Source organism: Mastigoproctus giganteus, chromosome 1 (genome assembly GCF_048544385.1).
Source record: "Mastigoproctus giganteus isolate SK-2022 chromosome 1, ASM4854438v1, whole genome shotgun sequence".
Lineage (NCBI taxonomy): Eukaryota > Metazoa > Arthropoda > Arachnida > Uropygi > Thelyphonidae > Mastigoproctus > Mastigoproctus giganteus.
The window spans coordinates 258809449-258829351 of NC_143575.1; positions in this window are offsets into that span (position 1 = coordinate 258809449).

Genomic DNA, 19903 nt, shown 5'->3' on the forward strand with positions numbered 1-19903 from the left:
CAGAAAGTGTTTTTTATATGTTTTTCTTTCTTTCTTTACTTTCAGGAAAAAAAACAAACTTCGAATTACTTTCTGTGGTTCATCTGAAAATATTTCATTTGGAACATGAGAATCTTTTTAATGGATAGTAGCAGGAATGTAATACGAATTTGCTTTCTAAGAAGAAAATACCCATTTGATTTATAGAATTTCTCCATCGGTTTGTGTTTATTAACTATGTTTTGGCATGCTTCTTTGCGCACTGTTTACAAAATATTTCTTGGTTTTATCAACGTGGTTCTGATTTATTAAATTTTAAACATTTTATGGGCTTATTTGTGTTCAAGTTGGATATTTTTGGCGTTGCATCTTGTTAGTGATTTAGATTTTCAGCATTCTGTTTTCAAGCAAATAGCTTGTCTATATGACAAGTACACTTACTGGCCAAAAAGTTAGAAACAATTTTTAATTCGAGTCAATAGATAATTAAACGTACGGTATGGAAATATAGATTGTCACATGGTTGGAGCACGTTTAGTGGGAGGCACAATTGAGGAAACAAAATCGCTGGTGTGTCGAAAGCAACAATCTGAAAAACATACACAATGAGTGGAACACGAATAGAGAATGCAGCTCTAAAAGAAAGAAATGCGAGACGGTACTTCAAGAACAAGACCGCAGGAATATAAAGCAAATTTGGCGTCGAAATAGAAAGTACAGTGTGCAGAAAACAACTGAAAAATTCAATTTAGACAAAGAAAGATCAATTTCCAACCGAACTATGGGAAGGGAGAGGAAGAATTTGGGATTTGGTAGTCCTTCAACTGGAGTGGTTCCGCGGTGCCACCAATGCCAAAACTAGATTGTGGAACAATGGAAGAATATCATGTGGTTTGATGCGTCTTCGTTCAACCAGATTCTTGTTTCCACTACCCAATTGACCAGAGGTGGTATCATGGTATGGGAGCATATTCTGTATGTACTGATTGGATTCTTTATATTGTTATTTGGTTTTAGGAGCATTAGCAACTAAGGCCATATTGCTCCGGGGATATGCGGTTGTAATTCCCTGACCTTTCCGCATCCTCCGTATTTGGTGGCTCAAGGGCTCGAACCCCGGTCTAATCAAGAAGCGTGTGCTACGCACTGCTGCTCCTGCCCATCTGGCTACGAAGGCGCCGATTGGGTCCTTTAAAAGGCTGTGTTACCTCCAATGAATATCTTCTGTCGTATCAGGTCAACTTCACCCTGAACTGTTTCATTTTTACTTGGATTTCAATGGATTCTTTCAAGGGACAACGAACTGTCCACCGTGCAAAAGTGGTATCTGAGTGGTTCTAGGAATATTCCTGGCCAAAAAGTTAGAAATTATTTGCAATTCGAGTCAATAAATAATTAAATGTACGGTATGGAAATATAAATTGTCACACGGTTGGAGCACATTTAGAGTGCAGAGTGTAGAGTGTGTTTAGTGTCAAACGGCACCAGGGGTTTTCCCCATCTTTGCGTAGTATACACTGTGGGTGCGAAACAGAACACTGTCAGCGCCAGAGTTTTAAAAGTGCATGAATTTTGTACATGTGTAGTGTCGTGTACCGTTGTTCCTCTGGTCATTTAGCTGCTGAGCCCCTAATGGGACCCAACGTTGTCCACACACTCCGCCTCGTGGAGGCAGACCAGGTACACCACTATTATAATTATTTACTCTGGCAGGTCCTGCCACCTAATCTCCTGATATTTCAGTGGCTAGGACCTAATAAAAAAAACCTTATAGATAGGGATACGTTTAGAGTGTAGAGTGTAGAGTGTGTTTAGAGTCAAATGGCACCAGGGGTTCCCCCCATCTCCGCGGGCTATACATTGTGGGTGTGAAACAGAACACTGTCAATGCCAGAGGTTTAAAAGTGTATGGATTTTGTACATGTGTAGTGTCGTGTACCGTTGTTCCTCTGGTCATTTAGCCGCTGGGCCCCTAATGGGACCCAACGTTGTCCACACTCTGCCTCGTGGAGGCAGACCAGGTACACCAGTATTATAGTTATTTTCTCTGGCAGGTCCTGCCACCTAATTTCCTGAGATTTCGGTGGCAAGGACCTTTAAAAAAAAAAAAAAAAAAACGTTATAGTTATGGGTCAGCCAAAATGAAGTACTATTTATGCAAATAAATGTTAAGTTTTTGGATGTAGGGCTCATGCAATTTAACAATGGTTCAGACACTAGTAATTATAATTAAAAGAGAGAGAGAGGGGTGGGGAGACTGAAGGCTGGGGGGAAAAGACAGAAATAAGGGGTCCATAGAGAAGACGACCCCCAAATCAGTGGAGCAGGCCCATGCCCCACCAGAGGGAAGAGAGGGGCGGCGAGGGGGGAGGAGACCAGAAGTCACCTCCCCCCTCCCGCCCGGGGAGTGGAGGCAAAGCGCCACGCAAGGGAGCGTGGCTTAAAAAAAAAAAACAAAAAACTATAGAGTCCCAAAGGAAGGTCTTGTATCAGTCCAAGAATGGTTAGTTTAGTCGTGGTGCCTGTTCTTGATCCCTGTAGGTAGCAATAAGTGTCCTCCTTCGGGTGAACAGTCCCTGGGCGAATTTTGTCAACTCCTTATACTCCTCTTGCGAGTCCAACAGGTTTGATTCCCTGTTGCGAGGGAAGTAAGTCAGCTTTGCCATCAGGAGGCAGCGGAGATCCTCATAATTTTCACAGTTGTACATTATGTGAGACCATGTCTCCACTTTCCCACAGACACGGGGATCGTTTACTAATTTAAAACTGTTTAGTTTGGCATTGAGGGGCCCCATGACCTGTTAAAAGATACGTAGTGTACAGTCCAGGGTGAAACCATGATGGTGCTTTTGGGTATAATCTTCCGACATCAGGCAGAAATTTCCTCGTTATTTCCCCTTTTGTGGATTCTGACCATCTATCCTGCCAGACCTGCTGTAGGTGGGTGGCGAGTTTTGTTTTCTCTCTTTTTAGGTTTGCTGTAGGATCAATGGAGTGGCCCAGGAAGGTGCAGGGAAGCCCTTTTGCGAGATGCTGCACCATGGCACAACGCACCACCTCGAGATCAAGGGGGAGTGCTCCCGCCAGAACCTGCAGAGCATGTGTACTCACAGTGCAGCAGGCCCGTGTAATAGAGAGGAGTATTGTCCGTTGAATGGAATCGAGTGTCCTTCTGTTAACTGCAGTAGTTGCTTTTTGGAACCAGATGGGTGACGCGTAAGTTATGGCTGGTATAAATGTTTTGTAATACAGTCCCAAGGTGTGCCTCTTGAGTCCCCAATCCCTTTTAGCTATTCTTGAGACGAGGGCAGAATATCTCCTTATTTTCTCTCGGATATGTTTCAAGTGTGGGTTAAAAGATTGGTTCTTGTCCAGTATGATTCCTAGATATTTCATCTCACTGAGTAGTTTGATAGTTGTATTTTCTACTTTAATTTGCGGTGGTCTACAGAGATTTAATGTTCCTTTCAGTAGCATTGAGTAGGTTTTCCCCGGTGAGATCTTAAGAAAATTGACCTTCATCCAGTCTTGTAGAATTTGAATTGCTCGATTTGCCTGGGTTTCCAATTGAAGTCGATTGTCTGCGGTAACAGTCAGTATCAGGTCATCTGCAAATGCCTGTGAGTGGACTTCCCCCAAGTTTAGTGGGAGGATTCCAAAAATTTCCAATTCTTCAGATCCGAATCCAGTGAGACGGTCTAGAATATGTTGGAAAGGGCAGTTCTGTTCGCACTTCTCTACAGACCATACAGCAGGTGGCAAATATCTTGACGGAGCAATGGTAAAATCTAGATATAAACTCCCTTAGGCACTAGTGGAATCTACGCCATAATGTGAACGGGTTGTAATTCAGAAAAAAAAAAAAAATGGTATCACTGATATTTCATAAACGTTCTAAATTTTTTGGCCAGTGATTGTACTTATTAGGTAAGTATTTATTGAGGTGGCACTGTCGTTCTCATCAGAAAACAGCAGTGTACCTGATGTCCACAACGGATTTCGACCATTCTTAGCTGAACGCTTTTCTTTTTTTCATCTGAAATCCATGTGATACATCTCATCTATTCCAATGAGCTGAATCCAATCAGATTGCCTAATACCGACAGATTTAGAGATTGCAGGTTAGCATATTGAAATTTTCATGGAAATTTTAGCAAGTATTATAATACACGATTTAAAATATACTCAGCTTATTTATTTTTTTTAATATATGCTTTTTCTTTTGTAATGATCAGAAGCAGTTTTGATCAGTGTCCTGAAATAGTCTACCAACATACTGGGCTTCCATCTTACTTTGTGATATTTCACCATGATATCTTGATGCAAACGAATGTTCATCGTGTTAATGGGTAACTTGTCCAAGATTATCTGGGAAAAGCTAAATGTGAATGGAGGAAGTGTAATTTTGTAGACATATTGCATCCAAGATTTCGATTGGTTTTTAATAAATTCTCAGTCAAGATTATGTTCTCCGCCCTGTTTTGCTCAAAAAAGGTTCACAGACTTTCTGAAGGATTTTCAAGCTTCCAATTCTTCATATATTCTGCACAATTCGTTTAACATATAAGAAGAGTCCACTTCTTGTTCTGATCATCCACGTGTGCAAACTGCAATCTTATATCAGCTGTTCCCGACTTGCGCCTTCGCCAGCTTCACAGACCAGTTCATTCTAACTGCTGGTTGACACTGGACTGGAAACGAGTATGCTGGTCGGATGAGTCCAAACAGCTGGTGGAATACGCCAACGGAGCCATCGTGTGTGGCACGAACAACACGAGTCCATGAACCCATCGAGCATAGTGCCCACTAACCAGGCAGGTGGCGGTGGTTGCTTAATATGGGACAATTTTTCCTGGCAAGAAATAGAACCCCTGTTGCGTATGGATCAACATTTCTCTGGTAAGATCTACCGGCAGCTCTTTGGAGACTATGTGCACCGCGCCATGTTGCATATTTTCTCGGACAGAAACGGGATCTTTCAAGACGATAATGTGCCATATTATTGGGTCCGCATTGTGTAAAATGGTTCAAGGAACACAGTGAAGATATCACTCATCTTGATTGACCTCAATTCAGTTGAACACATGAGGGATGTTTTGGAATGGGAAATGTGGCGTATGGACACAACCGTTATCTCTTCCGATACTGTGGAAAACCTTTCAGGCAGCATGGCTGCAGATATCTACGGACGTCTTCAGACATCTAGTGAATCAATGCCTAGGCATATAACGGCTGTTATTCATCCTAAGAGTGACCCAGCAGGGTATTAGTTAGGTGACCATAATTCAGTGATCACTGAGTGTATATATTACTAACTTCAAGATGGTTATCCAAAAAGATTCCTTAGCAGTAATTTAAATAGGATGTTAAGTTGGAATTCACCCTGGTTGGAATTCTCACCTGGTCGGTTTTCAGATACTCAGCGCGAGGCGGGAGCAGTGGCTGCAGTAGCTTGTTCAAAAACATGGCGATATCCAAATGATCCCAGCATACAGCGATTCAGTTTACATACTATTGAACATTTTTTCATTGAACACTGTTTGAAATGTTCTACGATCTTCGAACAATGTATGAAGTTCACAAAGAGACAACGGCCTGCAACTTCTGGATCAAACACACAACACTATTACTGGAACAACTGTTTTAGTAATAGTCCTTAAAAAGTAAAATGGAACTCTGAATGGCGAGTGCTTGCTTTTAATGAGATGCGTCTTTGTATTTATTACAAAAATCGAATTTCAACGATCATTTTAAATTCCTCATTCCATAAGGATTTAAGGACATTATTATCAGTTCGTCTCAGTCGATTTCTTTTCAAATTATTTGATTGGGAATAATCCAGTTACATTTCTTCTTGCTCCACACCGCATCACCTGCCTTTTTTGTGTCTAGAATCATATTAAGTGTTTTGGAACGGTACTCGCTGTCCCTTGGTAATCTCCTTTCTTTCTTTGCGTTATCGTACAAGGAGAACATCCCTTGAAGATTGGAGTTCCATCAATCTTTTTCGAAAAGAAGTTCACAACCATTAGTTATGCATGCGTGTCGCTGTAAAGGAGGGGTTGGAAGGCGACACTTGCCTAGAGTGGCTTTAATTCTCTCAAATACATCCCTCTTTCTCTCTCTCGCTCGCTCCATTGACATTTTGATTTCTTAGCGAAGTATTGCGGTGTTTTTGAAAGATGAAGGGGCGAGAACTATTTTACCTTTGATTTAAATAAATGAAGCATTCATTGGAGAAAGCTCAATATCGTTTGTCCACATAACTCTCTGTTTTTGGGAAGAAAATCCTTTCTACATTTTCTCACTGGAAAATGTAATATCAAATATGTATGAGGGAGGGGTGAAATAGTAAAGCCTGTACACCCTACGATCAGGTTAAATTTTGAATTAATAATAACTCTCGGGACTTCAATTCATAAATCGGTTTTTAATGTAATCTCTCAACGATCAGTGAAATGAATAAGCTTGATAAAGTATTCATCTCTATATGTAATACAGGTCATTTATTCAATGATGTCTTCCCCAAAATTTATTCACACTTTGACTTTCTATATATGATGCCAGGAAGAAATTCCTTTCTTCGTGGGACCACATTTGGTACCAAAATTGACCCAAATCGATCCTTGCTCTATGGATTCGGAACATATGGAAATTTTTATTTGCACGAGTGTATATATGAGGGGAGGTTGAAAAGTTTCTGGCTTCTCGTAGAAGGAATGATGGAAAGTTGTTAAAACCCATTTATTTTTCAACATTGGTAGAACCATTCCCCTTAAGTCAACACACTTTTTGGCACGATCCACTAGCTTTCGTAATCCTCTCAAATAAAATTCAGATTTTATGGATTGTTCAATCCATTTTTTGACCGTGGCATGTGAAGAACAAGATTCCCCTAATGTTTGTTATTTGTCGTCATGAATTTCTTTCCCGGACATTCCCTTTAAATGAAGGTATTCAATAACTGTCTTCTGTAAAGAAGAATACAGTTGCAGACCTGAAATTTTCTGTGAACACATAAGAAGAGTCACAGCACAAACTGGTAATATTGCCTTTCATAAAATCCTGTGCGATCCATATTGGGCTAAAAACTTTTCACCATTCCCCCCCCCACACACACACCATACGTACCTGTAAACTCTTAAGGTTTATCCACAAAATTTATGAAACTGACTAACTCAGCCACGTTGTGAAAAAGGCCAATAAAAATTCCCCATGGCATCGATGTGACACCAACTCAGGTCTTTTTCACTCTGTGTAGGGAGGACCGGTTCCACTAACTATACTAGCCACGAGGGCGTGCCGGATGAAGTGGAGGTCTGTATGATTATATAGACAAATGCCACCCAACACCAGCAATCCATCCTCTACCGAACTGATTGTGCTCCTCTACAGGGTTATTTCAGGTTTCTCTTTCACAGCACACTAGGACCCGGCGATCTGGCTGCAGGCTGTACCTGGACTCATCTATGAAGAGCACACGACATTATTCATCATCAGTCGAATCACGATGTTTGAGTGCCCACATTTTTCTGGCCCTACCATTTTGGGCACTCAGTGGAATACACACACACACACACACACACACCATAGCACCATAGGTTTCTCACGGAAAGTCCATGTCTGTGAAGATCATTTTGGATGGTTTGGTTTTGAACTCTACATTGGTGTTCAAAGAAAGTGCGTCACCCCTTAAAATTGAAATTGTCGTCCGAATAACGTAGTATATGGCAATATTCCTTACAGATTGCATCAGATAAGATTTACACGCGTAGGTGATGAAGTAATATTGCATCAGCTGTTACTTTCAGCTATATAAGCATGCTCTGCAAGAGTTGCAGTCATTCCTTGCTTGTGTCAGATTGGCGAGTTACGTGCAGTTGACGCCACGAAGAAAGAGTGCTATTGTTGCTTTACGTGAGGAAGAATGTTCTTCCCTTCATACTGCTTATAGAGTGTCTTGTAATCAGTCGACAGTGAGTAGATTTCTTTCCAAACTCAAGAATACTGGTTCTGCTGATAAGAAAAAAGGAACCGGACGCAAATAAGTCTCTACGTCAAAACAGACTGCGTTTTGAAGCGCTTATGCCTTAAAAACCGCAAGGCTTCTTCGTGTGAGCTGAAAAGAGAATGGGAAGAACATACTGGAGTGGTAACAAGTGCAGTAACAGTCAGAAGAAGCCTCTTCAAAATGGACTTGTAGCCCATCGTCCTAAGAAGCCCCTCCTCACACAAAAAATGAAAAACGCCCGATTAATTTGCTGTAAGCAGCATGTCAAATTTACCCCGAGCAGTGGAAGTCAGTTATTTTCTCGGATGAGAAGAAATTCAACCTGCATGGCTCTGATGGGAAACAAACGATTCGCCGTAGACGTGGTGAAGAATACCATCCAGACTGTATGGTGTCTACAGTGAAATTCCCTACCAGCCAAATGATATGCGGGTGCATATCGTATCACCTGCATTTTATAAAGGGTTCCATAAATGCCAATGGATACCTGGCTATATTGGAAGACAAATTGCTGCCAATCATCAGAGACCATTTCTACCTGCCAAGTAACTGCATCTTTCAGGACGACTCTGCTCCTTGTCATCGGGCGAAAAGTGTAAGTAGGAACTTCTGTAGTTACTTTAGCTTCATTTCTGCATTAGAGGTTCGACAGTAATGTGTTTACATTTGTTACAGGTGAAAAAATGGTTGGAAGAACGGACTACAACTGTTAGCTGGCCAGGAAACAGCACGGACCTGAATCCTATAGAGAACTGTTGGCATCGTGTGGAATCTGCAGTTGCCAGAAAGAAACCAAAGGCCCATCGTGAACTTCAGGAAGCCATAATTCGTGTTTGGAACCACGAACTATTAGTTGATTATCTTCAGAAATTGATCTTGTCAATGCCTCGACGGTGTGCTGCTGTCATCAGGGCCAGAGACGGTTCAGCTAAATATTAGTTTGCACCTGGTGGTGAACTTTTCATTTTGTTTTCCGTTTAAAATGATAAACTGAAGCAAACTGAGGGCTTCTGATAACATTAGTCTGCGCGGGAAGCACAGTGGTATCGTCACCGTCCTCCCCACACCGGGTGGAAAAGGCCTGGGTTCGAATCCCGTCGATGACGCGAGGAACTTTAATGGGCTTTTTTCACTCCGCGGCTGAGTTAGTTGGTCTCAGGCGTAGATAGCAAGGTTTTTCTCCCCAGTAACTGGGGTTTTTTCGTCCGGCAAAACAGGCAAATCAACCATAGAACATACGCAATTTACAGACACAAAATACCGGTTAATGTATTTAATTACGGGCAACCCTAAAATAATAATTAGATTTTTTTTTTTTTTTCTGATAACATTTCAACCATAATTGTCGTGTTTACCAAAATTGTTGTATAAAGGTTGCAAATGCTCATTTTGGAATATTTTGAGAGCACTTGTCAAATATTATTTAGCTTTGCTTTAACTATTAATAAATATATTTTGTTTATATTTCTATTTGTGATGCTAGTCATTAATATAACATACCATCGCGAAAAAGGGTTAGAAATGTGAAATTCCTAGGTGATGCACTTTCTTTGAACACCAGCGTATGTCTCCATCGTGCTGCAACATCCGAGTAACTCGGCAACGTTTAAGTGGCGCAATCAACACTTGAACGGTTCCTCGGCCTTATTGTGGGTCCACGACCATAACCTGGACGTCTACGAGCGGCTGGGGTTCTTGAAACTGATTCACCAATCGGTTGGTGATTGTGTATGCCAAGCCATGTCGCAGCTTGATGTTGAGACTGTCCTTCCTCCAATATCCCGATAACAATCCAGTAGACTAGGGGAAATCTAAAAGTCATCACTAGATGGTATTCTTTTAGAATACCATCTAGAGATGACTTTTAGATCACAGTAAGTTGTAAACTTACTGCGGTTTATCCTGTTTATCCAGTTCTGTGATACTCTTTTCATATAATTTCATGAGCTGGTTAAACAGATAGTTTCCTAAAAATATACTTCTGCTTACTCTGATTGAAATTGCATATCTTTGCATAATGTCTGAAGCAATTATCCGGTTAACTTGCCTATTTTAGGATAATTTTACGTCAAAGCGAATAATTTCCCACAGGATTTAGTATCACTTGGGAAATTTTAATCTAGCTGCAGAGAAATTTGTCTTTCAATATTTTTTTATAAAAATAAGTTTTATACATTGTTGCATTGATAGCATTATTATTCATTCATTACTGATGCATGTAACTCATCCACATCACTAATTGTCGGAGAGAAGAATTACTTTACTTCTTACAGCTTATTCAACCCTAGGGCTGTCCAAAAAGTAGGAGTGAGAAATCAGTTTTATTTAGAAATATTTCACGGAGATTCCCTCAGAGAAATCTGCATCCTTCTCTTCAACTAGATTTAAATAGTACTGGCTTGTTAAAGAATAAACGACACCCATTTACATCTCTATATTGAGCGTTTTTTATTGGTTTTTTTATCCCTTAAAAGAGATCAATCAACCATAGAATGTGAGCATTTCTTAACCATTACGTTTTTAGTTCCTTTACTCTGGAGCATATCATGAAAAGTTGCTTATTTCAGTAATTTGAAAAACAGAAAACTCGCACCTTAAATTTACCTCTCATGGAGACAGGATTTGAACCGAAAGACGCTTTCCTGCTGAAGAAACAATGGCTGTAGTTGCTCTTTTGCTATGAAGGAATATTTCGAAGAGTTGATTGTAGCGTATTGAATAATAAACCTCTCATAGTAATATAATTAAATATGTAAATATCTTAAAGTATACACTGAAAGGACATTGAATAGAATTACTGAATTGACATTGAGTTGGAGCACCACAGGAAGTCAATAACTTGAAAAAGCACTGTGAACTGTCATGTGAGAATACTCAATCCAGTTAACACTGTCTCACGAAACGTATTGGCTGATAAATAGTTTTCAAAGAAACAAAAAAAAAAAAAATGCTGAACGATCCCAGTGGAATGTCACACGATTTGTTCCTTTGTTAGAAGAAAATGAAAGATATTGCTGGAAGACACCTGTCATAGTGTTGGAAGAATTTTTGGAGTGTCAGCGTATTATTTCAAAAGAATTATGACCACTATTCCCTCGACTTTGCCATATCTGGATTATTTCTTTAAACTGTACAGCATTAATTCGCAGTCGCTGGAGGAACATAAATGGAACATTTAAGTTCGCATCCAAAACATAAACTTAGTAGTAACCCTTGGGCATAATGTGATAAAGAAGGAGATGCCTGTTTACGTGCACAAGATGGAAGTTTCAACACTTACCGTTATTAATATATATATAAAAGCATTATTAATATACTGCCTAATCATTAAAATTGCTCCACTTACCGAGAATAGACGGATTAATCTGAAATTTTGCATGCTAAAAGCACTACAAAAAGAAGGAAAGGGTTAGGTACAGCCCACTGACTTTGAAAAATGTTATTGGGTTGTCAGAAGTTGAGTGATCATCGCGGCAAATTCCCTAACAGTTGGACGCTTCTAGCAAGGCCCCGTGGGTAGGACAGTTGGTAGAATCGCCTTTCTCCCCGACACTGGGTGGAAAAGACCTGAGTTTAAGTCTCGTTGATGACACGAGGATTTTTTATAGGACTTTTCACAACGTGGCCGAGTTATGCGGTCTCAGGCGAGGGTAGCATGGTTTTTTTCTTCCAGCAAACATAAAATCGACCACAGAACACACGCAATTTACAGATATTACATGCCGCATGCGGAGAAATATGGTCTTAGTTGTCTGATTTTTTTTTTTTTTTTATGAAAACCCCAAACACGAAAGGTATCAAAACCTATAGTACTTAGTACCATGCATGGGTTGAAGGAGAAGTATGGGAGGGAGGGGGATGCCGGAAACTTTGCTCTAGAGACTAAACATGGGTTTCACCACTTCAAGCCTCCAATAAGCAAAGTGGTGGTATCTCACCGGTTGATGGTCCTAAAACCCTATTACAACAACAACAACAGCTTCTAGCGATGGGTATAGGAACGTACTCGCAGAAATCACAATGGGTCTGGTAGCATCAAAGAGTGCCAGAACTGAAGGATCAACGGATTCGTTTTCCTAAGTAAATACTGAGGAATTGATACAAACGTAATCATTTCCTGTCGGTTGATGTCGCTCCACTTATTTTGAGTTCAAAGCACGGACTCAAGGAAATGATGAGCAAGGTAATTCATTTCAAATTTTCATTAATTTAAAACTTGCATGTAGTTTTGTTTTCAAACTACAAGCAAGTAGTTGTTTTCGAACTACTCCTAAATAAATTAAAATGATTTGAATTATTTCATGCTGTTTTTTTAGTTCCGATGAACAAAATATCCTGCCTATTAATGAAAGATGCTCTCCTGAACTTTTTTTATGGCTGGCATAAAATACAAATAATTTAAAAATCCCAATAAAAGCGAATGGATTTTTTTCAACACCTTTGAATATTTAAAGCGAATTTTTACTGCAACTTGGACACTATGCATACATGACCCTTCTCTTATCCTAACAAAGTTCCACGAATATCTGCAAGTTTATAACTTTTAATTCATGTCAAGAATACCTCAATTTTCGTTTAATTTTTTCTTGTGGCCTGCATCCTAAGTTTTTTTCGTTTAAAAAACAAAGTTCCATTTCATACATTAAGAAAATTATCCAACAGCAACTTTATTAAAATAGGTAGCGTGCTTGGAAGTCAAAAAGGTAATAAAAGAGATCAGAATGAAAGAAGGGTAATGAAAAATTATCTAATTAAAACGGAAGATTAAAGTGGATACCAGTTTTGAGATTGAGAAAATGAACTTCTTTTTTGGGTTTTTTTTTTGCTTCCCTTAACAAAATGTGTCAATTGTCAAAAGAATGGAGAACGGAGAAGAATATTAACCAACATCGGAGGCAGAGTAAAGTTAAATATCTTCATTATACCCGGGAACAAAAGCAAGTTGAAGCAATGCTGATGATCATTAGAAAAAGCAAAGAAGAGTTTTTACCACTTAACCACCAAGACATTGCTACTTGAGTTCAATTTTTACCATTTGAATTCGAAATTAAAAACCTAGTAAAATCTGCACGTGTTGGTGAATAAATGCGTACAATTTCTCTCACAACTGTCAGTTTGTCTGACAATAGCTCAACCAAATTGAACTGCAGAGGACTCTGTTAAGTCGTAGTCCCGGTTTAATAAAAAGCGACTCATTTGTCCAGGCCTCAGTGACTTTGTAGACAGCATCTCCTTATCTACTATCTCGATTATCCTCTCTGACACACTTCTGTGTTCATGTAGCGATACGCTTTCACTCTACCTTTATTACTTTCTCGATATTTCATACTCTGATTCACTCGCTTGGAGCTGGTAGTTGGAAAGCAGGTCGGCTTTATGTTTTCGAAAAGGAGGGAGCGAGGGAGTGCCTTTAATGGGTTGTTACTAAAATAGGGAATGCAGAGCTTCCATGAGATATCAAATGCGGATTACATTTATTAAAAGATTGTAAAATGATTACCCATTGTACGGGGTTATCTATTTATTGAAACTCATTAGTAAACTGTGTACCGAAGTAACTATGGCGCACGATGTCATCAGTTGTGGAATGCAATAGTTTTAGATAGTTGGTAGAAGGTAGTTTCATCGTGACAGTAGTGGTACTTGAGGTGTGTGTTAACAGATTTAACTGGTGCACAGAGATTTGGAGCTTTTTTGAAACTCATTGGGCACCGTTTATCAAAGCAGTTTGAAGAGACACGCTATGTAAAGAAATAAAAATGACCCCCGCGGCCCAGTGTTCGTTCTCCAGAAAACGCTTAAAACCCTCCAATGCAGTATAGCGTAGTCTAGGAAAGTAAACAACAGGAAAAGCATCTCGTGAACTTGGAATATCTCGGTGTTCTGTTCAACGAATGCTTCAAGTGGATTTGAAAATTTTTCGTACAAGGGATTGTAGTAAAGTGTCAAGTGTAAAGTGTGTTATTGTCATACGGCACCAGGGGCCGACGTTCGCGTCGGCTGCGTTGGGATCCCGTGCCGCGAGATCGGCACTCGAGCACCAACGGCCCGTCCCACCTGCATTGTCTGTGGGGCGGAGTGAGAGCGTACACGTTGGGACCCGAAAGACGGTGAACTATGCCTGGGCAGGACGAAGCCAGAGGAAACTCTGGTGGAGGTCTGCAGCGGTTCTGACGTGCAAATCGATCGTCAGACCCGGGTAAAGTGGCAAAAGACTAATCGAACCATCTAGTAGCTGGTTCCCTCCGAAGTTTCCCTCAGGATAGCTGGCGCTCGAGGGAATCAGTCTCATCCGGTAAAGCGAATGATTAGAGGCCTTGGGGCCGAAACGACCTCAACCTATCCTCAAACTTTAAATGGGTGAGAAGTCCGGCTTGCTTGAATCGAAGCCCGGACGAAAGGATGTGAGTGCCCAGTGGGCCACTTTTGGTAAGCAGAACTGGCGCTGTGGGATGAACCATCTCCGCGTTGCTTTCATTGTGGGTGAACCAGTTCGCTGGGAAATGCCAGAGATTTAAAAGTGTGAGGGACTTGTTCATGTGTAGTGTCGTGTACCGTTGTTCATCTGGTCATTTAGCCGCTAGACCCCTGCTGAGGCCCAACGTTGCCCCACTTACGCCCCGTGGAGGCAGACCAGGAACCCAGGAGACTCAGTTTTACTCTGACAGGTCCTGCCGCTTACTTTCCTGAGATTTCAGCAGCTAGGACCTAAAAAAATAATAATAATAAAAAAATAATAATAATAAAAAAAAAAAAAAAATCTTTAGGTCGATGTGACGATGCACACTCATATATATACACAGGTACAGTTACATACACATATGCGTTGGCGTATGATCACTAAGGTTGTTACGTCGAATTTGGGCTCAAAGGATTTTTGGCACGTTAATTTTTGTGTGGGGCTTTCGTTAGCGTAAAGATAGAAGTGGGGGGAGACAGAAGACTGGGGGGGTGAGAGACAGAAATATGGGACCAATAGGGTAGGTAGCCCCAGTTTTCAGTGAGGCATGCCCATGCCCCACCAGAGTAGAAGATGTAGGGTGGCGAGAAGGGGAAGGAACGAAGGTCGTCCCCTCCCCCCCAAGGATGTGGGAATAAAAGGTGAAGGGGGCTAGAGTGCCCTCTTCAGGTCGCCGTCAGTCTATTGGCAGTTATGCTGCTTTTTGTCTCTTTTCTGTTTTCATTGTCACTCATGGGGTAATCCCCGTCCTAACGTCTCTTCCAGTTGTCAGCGTTCCATTTGGTCGAGTCTGGTGTACCGCGAATTTCGATTTTCTGTTTCATCTGGTAGCGTTTCTTGTCAGTCTCTGTGTTGATTGCTGTAGATTGCAATTAGTATTTTCCTCCTGGGGAATAGATCCTGCGCAAAGAGGGAGAGCGCCCTGTATTCTACAGGGAATAGATCCTGCGCGAAGAGGGAGAGCGCCCTGTATTCTACCTCTGAGTCCAGGAAGTGGGACTCCAATCCTTTCGGAAGGTATCTGATTCTTGTTATGAGAATCCCTCTGAGGTCCTCATATTGTGGACATTCATAAGCTATGTGGCTCCAGCTTTCGCTCTCCCCGCATGTACAGCTGGGATCGTCGGTGAGACCCAGCCCGAAAAGCTTTTCATTGTAGGGGCCATGTCTTGTTAACAGTGTTTTCATGTGGTACCCTGGGAAGTACCACACCTGTTGTTTTGGATTGTAGGGATTGTAGTACTCACCACAAAGACAGCGAGGGTCATCCACGATGTTCATAGAGGCAAGTTTGTGATTTATGGATCCATGGCCTGTAATCCGGAAAGTGGTATATAACCCTAGGCTGTACCATGCTGGAGCTTTAGGGTAGATCTGGGCTAGCTAATTCAGGTAAGAATTTTTTAGTGATGTAACCTTTGGGGGTGGTATTCCATCTGTTTTTCCAGGCGTTAAGAAGGTAGACTGCAAGGCGCTTTTTTTCTTCTTTGATGGTGTTTGCTGGGTTTGTAGTGAAATCCAGGATGGTGATAGGGAGTCCCTTTGCGAGCCGGTAGTGCACGCCTTTGCGAATTATCTGCAGGTCTAGAGGGAGAACTCCTGCCAAGACTTGGAGCGCTGGGTTGCTTACTGTGCAGCAGGCATGGGTGATAGTGAGAAGGATATTACGCTGGATGGAGGTGAGCTTCCTTTGGTTACGAACAATGAGTGCACGATGATACCAGACACCTGCACAGTAGGTTATAGTGGGAATAAGTACAGCTTTATATAGCATATGCAGTGAGCGGCGATTTAGGCCCCAGTCAGACCTGCTGATCCTCACTACCATTGCGGTGTAGTTCCTGACTTTGCGATGAAGGTAGTCTATATGCGGGTAAAACGTGAGCTTGGGGTCGAGAATTACCCCAAGGTACTTCAACTCAGTTGTCAGTTTGATAGTCCTACCAGCAATTTTAATCTGCGGCGCCCTGCTTATTTGAAGGGTTCCTCTGAGTAGAATTGAAGTAGTTTTCTCAGGGTATATATGGAGTTTATGGAGGCTGGCCCATTCTTGTAGCTTTGTAAGGGCTCCGTTGGCTGTTGTTTCTAGGGAAGCTCTGGAGTTTCCAGTGACTGTCAGTATCAAGTCGTCTGCGAAGGCTTGGGTGGAAACATCCCCCAGGTCTAGGTTCAGGAACTCGTCCATGACCACATTCCATAGGAAAGGACCAAGGACAGAGCCCTGGGGGCATCCTCTGTAGACGTTTCTGGAGACTTGTCGATAGGCATTTCTGACTGTAACACTTCTGTTGTGAAGATAGTCCTGTATGCAGCTGTAAAGATTTGCTGGAACGATAGCTTCTCTGAGTCTTCGTAGTATACTTGGCCACCACAGCAAGTCAAAGGCCCCGGCGAAATCCACTGATATTACTAAGAAGTATTTGGTGGCTGAATTTTTGACTGAATCTGTGAGCTGTCGAAGAGCATCTTCTGCTGAACGGCCTGCCCGAAAACCGAACTGGTTTGGGGACTGGAGATTTGCATTTTTATAGTGTTTTTCCAATCTGGATAAGAGAAGGCGTTCAAATATTTTGCTTAAAACGGGAAGGAGTGCTATGGGTCTGTATGACCTTGGCTGCTCTGGTGGTTTACTTGGGTTCTTCAAAATGAGGCGTAGATTGGCCTCTTTCCAGTCATCTGGGAAGAGTCCAACTTCCAGACAATGGTTGTACAGGCTGAGAAGGAGATTTGATTGCGTCTCTGCAAGCTTCTTAATTACTTCTGCTTCAATGAAGTCTAACCCTGGGCTTTTTTTTTTTTTGTTTTGCCAATGGAAAGTTTTAATTCATCTAAGTTGAAAGGCTGTTCTATAGAAGTGGTGCTGTAGGATGCGTTTTCAGTACAGATTTCTTGTTGCTGGCTGGATTAAGGATCTGTGTTTAGTGGGAACAGGGTGTCCAAGATGTTGTTTACTGACTCTTCCCATGTGAGGGTTGTGGTGCCCTGCGGGGTGACTGTAGAGGAGATTGTAGTACTGCATAACCTTTCTGAAACTGATTTGACTCGAATCTATGTGACTTTTTCTTATGCAGTTTCTTGAAAGCGTAGTTGAAGACCTCGCCATTCAGATTCATTTCTTCACCATGAAAATAAAAATGTACTCTACAATGATGGCAGTCTGACAAGAGCTGAATGGTCTACTCAACGTGGAAGTTTAGGTATTCGCAAGTTACGTCCAGCAGTGCCCACAACCAATCCCATTTTAAAGCTTTCTTCAATCTGGTCTTCTGCCCCCACCCCCAATAAATAGATTCCTCGTAATCAAGTATTAGTTAATGAGATGGATTAATAGGGTCATAGGCAACCCTTTCATTATCTAAAGGGCTGTATTATACGCCAACCTAAACTTCACCCCATTGCGACTTCACATAGCATCCAACAGTATCCTCTTTCTTTCTCAAATGCTTACAGAGCGATTGACTCTCTGCCTTGAAGGCCCTGTCTCCACTCCACGTACTGGACACAATCATGGTAATCCCCACCTGTTGCTCTCTATGCTGTCCAACTTCTGTCTAAAGAATTTTTTCCCAAGTAGCTCAGTGAACTTTTTTAATTCAATGAATATAGACACAGTGAAATATTATCGGTGCAAGCTCTATAGAGTGAAGAGTCTATCTGAAGCCCACAGATTACTTCAGCTATAGAACGGATCATCTTGGAGGAACCAACTCATAAAATATTGTAAATAATTGTTACCTTTTTGCCTATCCGGTCAGCTGTGTTAAAGATGTGAAAGCAAAACTTGCTGAAATAAAGCGAAATTAAAAATAACACTGTTTTTGTTTCCCCGAAAATTTTCTTACCATTCTCCTGAACGACAACTGCTGGTATTTTTGCCCACCCGCAATCCGAGTCGATACTTGAATCTATGAATAAATGAACCTTGAATAAATGAGTTCCTTCAGAAACATTTAATATGTCAAGATTTCGCGTGCCACCCAGTGCTTAAATTTTAACAGCTCTGCGATCTTTCCTTAGTAATTTTCTTTCTGTTTTACCAAATACTAGAAAGGTCATGCTTTCGGCAAGACAATTGCTTCCATTAGTTTCCAAGAAGTATTAATTATCCTTTGCAGAGATTCTTACAGAACAAAGCATTCAGGTAGACTTTTCGGCGTCTTATTCAACAGCGAACGTCAGCTGGTGCTAACGGATCTATCGTAAAATCTAAGATAATCAAGATGAATCCACTCCACCAGTAGAGACCATCTGTAAACGTCACCAGGTGGTTGTGTGATCACAGCAGTCGTGATTAAAAGACTTTTAGTAGACACCACGAGCGAGATTAGTACTTTAAAATTTGTCGCCACGTGTCTATCATTCTATCTATCATAATTAGTCAGACTTATTTTAAACCTGGCTAGCTCTCAAAAGTATGTGGAGATCCATCTCTGGTGGCGAACTGTATACAAAGTATTTCAGAATTTCGAGCGTTATCTCCAGGTGCATACGACCTGTCCAGGTGGCAAATTCGCTACCCTCCATTTCAGACAGTGGCTACTTATTTATTTATTTAAACAGCTACAAAACGAACAGCAAACAAACATGCCTTATTGTGCAGCAGCAAAAATAAAGTTACCTAGCTCCAAAATAGAGACTTGGAATACGAATTTCATCAGGTAAAAAACGCAAAAGTACATAAATGAAGAAAGAATCAATTTAAAGGCTCAGGTAACGGGTGCGGTTAGAGATTTCAATTGCCTCTTGAAGTGTTCAGGGGTATCAAATATCTCCAAGTTTGCTTTGTTAATTGATCTTGCAGTCCTGTTGTAGTAGTTGTAATATCCATAATTTGTTCTTGGATGGTCTAAGCAGTGGATGGTTTCTTAAAGCTCTTTTCGGTACGTTGACGTTAATTCGTGAGACAAGGTAAGGGCAATTTATGGTACTTAGCAGCTGGTTAAATAGGAGTAGATCGGCTTTGTCTCTTCTTTCTTCCAGCGTTTCAAGTCTAAAGAATATACACCACCCTTGGTAAGATTTTTCTCATTCTATTCTAATCTACTTTTGAAACAGACATATTGCATTTCTCTTTTTTTTTTTGGATATTTTCGATTTCTTGTTTTTGGTAAGCTGCATGTGGGGACCAGATCTGGAAGCATATTCTAGGGCTGGTCTAACGTAAATTTTGTAAATAAATATGAATAGTGCCAATTGATTGAGGTCTTGGTTAATTCTTTTAAGAAATCTTTGATTTTTGCTAGCCCCCCTCACAATGTTTGAGACATGGACATCAAAGAAAAGCGATTCTTTGATGAAAATACCCAAATTTTTGGCAGAACTAACTTTATTGATCGTCTTGTTGTTAATGCAATAAGAAAAGTTTTTTTTTGTTTTTTTTTTGTTTTGTGTACATTGGCAAAACTCATCAGCTCACACTTATTTTCATTGACAACAGTTCTATTCTCATTCAG